The 8,714-nt window shown below is 37.3% G+C and overlaps 1 pseudogene; it reads right to left on the bottom strand.

The window, feature by feature from the left end:
• Nucleotides 1-5,248: 5,248 nt before the first annotated feature.
• The window catches only part of LOC112480613, a 3,649-nt pseudogene continuing 183 nt past the window's right edge, over nucleotides 5,249-8,714 (bottom strand).

The following is an 8,714-nucleotide window of genomic DNA, read 5'->3' as shown; positions in this document are numbered from 1 at the left end:
TGATATATAGAATTCACTTTTTTCTTCTAAAAAGAAAACAGGCAAAGAATGCTTGTTTCTTAGCAAATAAGCTAAATTCCAGCTGAAAACTCTCAAATATTTGGTATGGTACCATATTTTCAGTTTTAGTTGTTTTTTTTTTTTGAATAATTCCCTTTTTAAAAATAAGTTTGAACTACCTAGAATGAGATTAATAAATATTTATTCAACCATAACAATGAGTTAAGTGAAACTTCTTTCTGTGTCACTGGAACTTCTAAAAACAGTATTTTAGGAAAATATTTAGTTATTTAATGGGCTCTTACAGGATGTTGGTAATTTCACTTCATTGGACTCAAGATTATATATATCAGGATTATATATATAGATGAAACTATATATTGCTTTGAAAACTGCATTTTCATAATATATATTAAAGCTAAAGTCATTTGTTAATGAGATTTTTTTCTGCTATCTTAAATAATGATAAAATAATTGTTATAACATTTTAATTTCTACCATTTATAACTTCAACAAATATTTGTTATAAAGCAATTTGAAGAATACTGTGGAAAAATTAAAAGATGAGTCACACATGTGCCTCGTCCTCATATGGGATTTACAGTCTGGTAAAGAATATAGACTGTATAAGCCACGTACAATGCAAGCACTAGCTCTGAAAAGATTTGCTGGGAAGTTTTCGCCTCCTTCCTAGTCACATTACAGTGCTCACACACTGCTAATGGGTGTGATTTTCTTTCCTGTGGTGATGACAGTGTTCTAAAGTTAGTGGTGTTGGCTGCATAACTTTGAAAATATTAAAATTCACTGATTGTATACTTTAAAGGGTGAATTTTATGGTATGAGAATTATACCTTGATAAAATTGTTATAAAAAGAGTCTAAACCAAAGTTAAAAAAAGAAAAGTAGCCACATAACCACATCGAATACCAAAGGATAAGGAAGTACAGCCCTACTATATTCCAGGAAGGATGAAAACCAGAATATTGGTACATAGCTATAATAGCCATATTCTTCTATTTTAAGCTATTTATGATGAAAGTTATTAGTTACTTCCTGATAAATAATCAATACAAGCTATTAAATAAAATGCTAATTTTATTACTGAAACCTCAGGATTCTAATATAGAGATTTCACATATAGATTTTAAGTAAACAAATACAAAAAATATCCACAAATTATATACACCCATATAGTCTTATCTCTAATATTTGCAGGGCCTTATCAAGAGTGAAAACAGAGCTCCACGTAACATATACCTAAATATTTAGAAATTATGAATCTAGCTAACAGATTGGTCCTTCTTGGCAAATATGCCTTCCTAAGGTTTCTAGAATTCTTGGAATCCACAAGCCTTGCAGTGAGTGACAGAGCAGGAAGAGCTGGTCTGAGAGCCGTCTTTGTCTCAACCCCATCCTCTCCCAAAAAAACCCATCCCATCTTCTGCAGACTTGCCCTGTGACCAGCCCAGACCTCTGGATTGTGCTGTCCAGCTGTCCATCCACCCTCCTGGAGCAGACGAGGAAGGCCTTGGAAGAGAGGAGGAGGGGCTTTTCCCTGGGCTTTGTGGGTCCACCCTGCAGGGAGGGACATATACTCCAGCAGGGCAGAGCCTAGCCTTCAAGCCAAAGGTCCAGAGTGGGGTCCCTCTTGCCTGAATTTAAGGGAGGTTTTATACAGAATAATTATATAGTAAAATTTTGACAAAAAAATCCAGAAATGTCTTTATGAGGTTTTGTATGCCACCTTGTGGTATTTTTATGAACACTTAAAAACACACTATAGAAAGGAATGGAAGAGCTGAGCTAAAATAAAGGAAAAATATATTTTGAATGAGAATAATTGCCTGATTTGAAAGTTATTTTTAAATATCACAATATTTCAAGTGTAAAATTTTCTTACATTGCCATCTTAAAAAAGTAACACTAAAAGAAAACTTACTACATGTTTAGCTATGAGATTCATTTATAGACTCAAAAAAGATATGTAGTAAATGCTTACTATGTTCCTGGGACTGTTCTGGCACTTAGGTTGTATCAGTAAGAAGTAAAAACCCTCCTAGAGTTTGCATTCCAGTAGGGTAGTGACATAGTGACCAGAAGTTTTTAATATATTTCATTAGTTATATCCAATCTTAAAATCTCATAGATAGCCTTTTGCATAGACATCTCGGGTTTCCTACCTTAAATCTTGAAAAGCATTAAGTGTTATGTTCCACTTTTGGACTGCGTAGAAAGTTGTAATGATGGTCTAAAAAGGGCTGGGCCTTATATTGGGGAAAAAAAGTTAAAAAGTAACGAGCTAAGCATGGAATTTAATGTGGTATAAGAAGAATAAGTGGCTAAACCTAAAGAAAATAGAAAGTTTGAAATGAAGATAATAGAAATTAATAAAGAAATTAATAAACATAATGCAAGGATGAACAGAGCCGAACATTGCTTCTTTAAAAACACTAATAGAGACAAATCTAGCAAGCCTAACAAACCTACAGAATTTATAAATAAACAATATTGTGATGTAAAAGGATCGGAACTGCGTATGATGCTCGCATTTAAAATAGAGGATGTTATAACTTTTTTTCCAATAAATTTGAAACCTTAATAAAAAGAATAAATTTTAGAGAAATTTAACTTACAAAAGTGGTTCAAGAATAAGCCAGATGATTTTACTAAACAAAATTTAAGGAATACATAATTTTAATATTACACAAATTATTCATAGTGTAGAAACAAAAGGAACACTCCTTAAATCTTGGCATGAGGGAGGCATAATCTTGATATCAAAATCTGAAAAAGGACAGAATGAGAAAGGAAAGGAAAATAACAGGTCATTCTCTCATAACACGAATACAAACACCTAAAAAAAAAAACCCTGAATCCAGTGACCTATAACTATGCATTATGACCAAATTGAGTAGATCCAAAAATTACAAGGTTGGTTTAATGTTAAGAAAAGCAATTCATACAATTAATGGCTGCATTTCTAAGAGACATGGAAAGAACGAGATGAAATACACAAAATGGTTTTAGCAGTAAGGAACTGTTTAAAGAAGGATTTCTAGAACACACAAGGGATGGTGGGACATTTGGTGGCTAGTAATAGCCAGAAACCTGTTGGCCTGAAGGAGCAAAGAGAGGAAATGCCCAGTGATGGACGAAGAGGGTTTAACCATTAGTATCAGTAGCCATAGAGTAATACAGCCTCTGCCAGAACCATGACAACTCAGAACTGACAACCATTGTCAAAAGTGTGGAATGAGAATGGATTGAGAAAGGGCAGTGGTGGACTAGTAAGAAGGCTGTTGCAATACTTCAGGTGAGAGATGATGGCGTTAGGAGGTGATGAGACATGGTTAGTATCATATTTTGAACCCAGATTAAATGGAATTTGCTGAAATTGGATGTCGGCCTTTAGAGGAAGAAAAGTCTATGATGACTAAACTTTTTAGGCTTGTATAAGTAGAAGGATGGGATTGCTGCTAACTGAGATGAGAAAGACTAGGAGGAGTAGGTTTGGGGAAGAAAAGTTCAGTTTTGAACATGCTGATTTTGAGATCCACATTCAAGTGGATCTGTCAGGTAGACATTTAGATAGAAGAGTCTGGAGTTCAGGGGATAGGAATTCAGCATTCATTTATGCACAGTTCAGAACTCTCCAAAATAAAACTAATTAATATGTGTCCTTTTTGGGAAGCCATTCTCTTTGCTGCAGAGATCTGCACTTGCTGTTGACCTGCCACACTTCATGTTAATCATTGCTGAGGCAGCAATCCAGAGCATCTGGTGATTGATTATACATACTCTAGGGCATTATTTATATAACCTGGCAGAGAAAACTGATGCTCAAGCAAGTTCCCTAGCTTTATGAATGATGGCAGCAGAGCATTTGGCCCTCTTCCCCCTTTTGATGGCTTTAGCTGATGCTAATGCTACATTTAAGGAACTACAGATAATGCGGACAAGTTCTCAAGAATTTCATTCTCATTTGCCAGTGGAAACTGAACAAAGCAAAACATTAGTAACATTATTTTGTAATCACATTGTACTTTGGCTTTGCTAAGGAATTTACAACCCAATGTAATTTATATAGAATTTCTGATGTTGTTCCAATATCCCTTTCTTATTTTAACCTCAATTGCAGTTTAAAAACAAGAGAGGGGAATTTCTTTTCTAGGATAAGAATCAGAAATTCTTCAGAATATCTTCTATTCCACCTCACAAACTTGAAGTTATTAACTTTTAATTCTAAACCTTCCTTTGAATTCCTGTCAGTGAATAGTAGAACCTAAAAGTCTTAGCATTGTACATAATTTTACTAAGATACCTAAATTATCTAGGGCATTGAGATACAGGGCTTTGCTAAAGCAATATGACATCTCATTTCTCTCAGAGGAGGTAGCTGTGTTTGGGTCCAGTGCTAAAGAGTTTTATTCCAACTGTGATAAATGACTGGAAGGTCATATATAATTGAGGAAGACAGAGGGAGCACTAAAAGCAGCAAAGAAGCAGAAAACTGAATATTTTTTATTTTCTCCTCACACAGATTCAGCTCTTCCCATAGCTGGCTTCCATCTCGAGGGGAGGCCTTCTGTCCTTTGGGTTTTGAATTGCACAGACTGAGGCTACCTTAGCTATAGAAACTAAAGTAGGGAGTAGATCTACCTAGTGGTGGAGTGGGGGGTTATTCATTGCAAGAGGACAACACCAGGTCTGGAAATTCTGCCCCAGGACACAGACTTTCACACACAACAAAGATTTTCACATATCTGTGGGCCTCTCCCTAAGTAAGGAAGGCAATGCTGCAGGACACTTTGTAAGAGGTTATATAGCTGGCCAAAGTAGGCCATCTGCAGTGTGTTTTCACTATGTGAAGCTGGGGAATTACTTAGGCTTTTAGTAGGGGTAGAATGATTTGATATGTGAAGGAGCTACGACCCAATTTTAGAAGCCATAAATGCATTTCTACGTGGCCCAACTGTGACTGGGAATTTGCCGGTCTTGGTGATGGACAATGGTTTACCTAGCTTGAAGATGATTATATAGTTTTGTTAAAAAGAGTTTTATTGAGACATGATTTACGTACCATAAAATTCACTCAGTGAAAATTCAATGGTTTTTAGTATTCACAGAGTTGTGATTATCATCAATATAAAAACTTTAATTGCAAACAACTTTAAACAAGCAGTGCTGAAGGATGGCAGGAGAGAGTGGTAGAGAGGAACGCCTGACAGCCGCCCTCTCCTATGTACTATTCTTCTCCTTCTTCCACCTCTCTTTCCACAGAATCCACACTCACCTCTCTCTAATCTTTCTCCAGAATTGTCAGGTCCTCCAGGGCCTCAGAGGATTCACAAAAGCTTGTTTTGTGCCCATGAGATCAAACTTAAATGATCTGAGCAGGCCCAGGCCTCGGCGACAGCATGGCCTACTGCACCTGGGCCAAGTCTCCCTCGGGAACAGTTGGTGGGGGACTAGAAGTTGATACTCACCTTAAATCCTGTCAGATGCCAATCCACAGATTTGATGGTGCTCTTGTCCTTGATGGTGTCAGTGGATGTGTTGATGTCTTTTTGGACCACGTCCCTTCTGTACAACACATAGGCCATGTACTTGCCATGGTGAGGTTCATACTTGACCATTTGGTTGGCCAGTTTGAAGCAGGCATTGGTGATTTTGGGTATGGACAGCTGCTCATGGTAGGCCATCTCAGCTGAGATGACTGGAGTGTAAGTGATCAGTAGATGTGGGTCTAGGGACCAAATTGGTCTGAAATCTCATCAATTCTAGTTCAAGGCCCTGTTGAATCACTGGGAGACAGAGACGGTGGACTCAGTCTGTCTGCCCAATGAGACAATCAAAGTCGGTGTTCGTGAGCCATTTTACATGCAGATTATATCAACATATCTCATAGGTGTCTTCATTGTCACCATGAAGGCACAGCCAGAATGTCCTAGGGTCTGTGGGTGGTCAAGATGGATTTTAGGGCCTCACCATGGCTATGGAAACCTGGGGGACTGGGTAAATGACAAAGTCAAGCTTGGACTTCTTGCCATAGTCCCCTGAGGGGGCCTCCATGAGCAGAGACATGAAGCCCTGTACACAGAGCAGATCTGGTCTAGGACCAGGTCAATGATCTTGTAGATGGTGTAATGGCCTCTGGTATAGTTGTTGGTTGTGTCTTCCTTCCCAGTGATCATCTGCTCTAGGTGGAAGATCTCCCCATAGGTCCCCGTGTGCACTTCATTGACCATGGGGGCTCCAAGTCCACAAACGCTGCCCTGGGCTTGCCAGCCCCAGGCTCGCTGAAGGTGTTGAACCAATCATCCTACCACTGATGGTTTTGTTGCTTGGCTTTTAACCATCATGCCAAATTCCATGTTCAAAACTATATAAAATTCCAAGAAGGTACTGACAGTCTGGACACCTGAATGCCACGTGGACAAAGATGCACTGGTACATGGTGGTTGCTGCTGGGCTGCTCACCGCACTCCCACCTCCGTGCAGTCCAACAGCATACACCTGTTTTTGTTTTTTCTTTTTTAAGCTGAAACTAATTTAATTTTCTCTTCTTTCTTAAAATGACACTAGATTAACAAAATATGCAAATGATTTTGAATAACATTGTATGTTATTTTTGCCTCTTTAAGTGCTCATGTAATAAATATAGCTAAACAATTTCATATTTTGTTCTCTAGAGAATAGTGACTCTTAGCAAAGAGGACTTAGATACTGTCAATATCTGTGTGATACCTAACATAAGAACTGAATGACTAGTAGCATTTTAAATTATTCTTCTTGAAGACAGAGCTATCTTTCACTGAATAGGAACTCTTATGAGCACAAATCCATGCAAATTTTTTACAAAGTTTCACCACCAGATGTCAGCCATTCACCTCACTGGTAATAACTACCCTGAAGAAATCTTTAAGAGGAATCTATGTATGTGGATGTCTCTTTCATCTCTCCTTCTCTTGATCACTCTTCCACTCTTTCTTGTTATGACTGTGTCTAACAATCAATTATCCATTGATCTATCATCTATGAATAGCACACATCTATTCCAATACATCTAAATCATGAAAGGGAATATTTTAAGGAAAATAAGTTTAAATATTTACATATACAAATGTAAAATTACACTAAAATATTTTCTAAACTTTGATCTAGAATTCAAGTTCTTTCCAGCCCACTAACTTTGGGAGCAATGCAATATTTTCAGCCTTTATTTCAGAGCATACTTTCAATTGTCATCTAAAACCTTTGCTTTTTTGGAACTTTTATTATATTCTTGTTTTTACTCTGGAATTATGTTCTTATTGGAAGAGTATCAACAACATAATGAAAAAATATGCAATATTTGGTTTATAGAAAAGCTTTTGGATTATTAAATAGTTAAATATTGGAGAACAATGCAAAAATAATTTCTCCTATCAAAACCTACCAACAACTTCTATTTTAATTTTTTTCTGTCTAATGCCTTTCTTGAACAGTAACATATACCTTCCATGATCCCTCACTCCAAACTTTGTCAGTTGCCTGGCTTTGCTTCCATCACTGAACTTAACACAATGAGTTAAGTTGCCCTCTAGATTGCGAGCTAACTGAGGTTTAGGAGCTTAGCAGGTATCTATGGATAAGTGAATTTTATTCCATAAACATCAACAACAACCAGCCTGTAGTGGATTGTTGGTTGCCTACTCAGCAACCATTTTCATCTATCCATCCTATTCGAATTTTGATTACATGTCTAGCACTTCTCTTGTGGAGCCATGGAGCTTAGAGGAAGTTGATCCCACCCAAGCTTCATGCATGGGCCTGAATGGTCTAAAATAATCTCATTCAATTTATTAAGGATGAGCTCAGAAATGACCATGTGATACATGTGAGGGAGAATTTGTTAAAGGGTTCAAGGAAAACTTATTTCACTACTGAAAGGATGACTAGGGATAAAGCTTTGCAAATCTATTGTCATTTCTGAAAAAGAAAACACTATTGTTATTGTGTTTCTGAATCCCTTTGGGGGGTTGATGTAGAAACAGGAGAGTAGGGGAGTCTCTCTCAAGTTTGCAGACGGCTACCAGGGACATCTTTCATATCACATAGAAAGAACATTCTAGAAATAAAATCAACATGGAAAACAACTTTGAGAGAGAGAGAGAGACAGCTGACATTATCTTTTATGAACCTAGATCCTCTTACTCTAGAATTTTTATGAGTCGGAGTCAATAAATCTCTCTCTCTCTCATTTCACACAAATACTACTCAATGAAATTAGTGCTTTGACTGGGGAAGTGTCTAGGCAGATGGAAAAATGTCTAGAAGCTGGGAAGGCAGTAAGGGCATGGCCATTTTGGAAAGAAGAATATAGCTTCTTTTGTCCATTGGCCCTCCTCTCCCTTACTCAAATATCACGTTCTTTATGAAAACTCGGCGCTCTTCAGAGGCTTGATAGCATTTTGCATGTGGTCCTCTTATGCCTTATACTGCAATCATTTATAATCTTATTTTAGCTCCCTTGCTAGATTACAAAACTCCGAGAGCAAGAACGTGTTTTTTTTTTAATCTTTGTATTGTGCACATCGTGACGCTCAGTCAGTGTCTGTTGAATGAATCCTTTGGCTTTCAACTTATTTAATTTTTATTCGATTATTTGGGGACACATTTTATTACAGATGTGAGAATTGCGGTTACTGTTTAAAGGAAGGAGCACTTCC

Source organism: Pteropus alecto, unplaced genomic scaffold, assembly GCF_000325575.1.
Source record: "Pteropus alecto unplaced genomic scaffold, ASM32557v1 scaffold20, whole genome shotgun sequence".
NCBI lineage: Eukaryota > Metazoa > Chordata > Mammalia > Chiroptera > Pteropodidae > Pteropus > Pteropus alecto.
The sequence above is the reverse complement of the archived record's forward strand: the minus strand, read 5'-3'. Positions and strand labels throughout refer to the sequence as shown.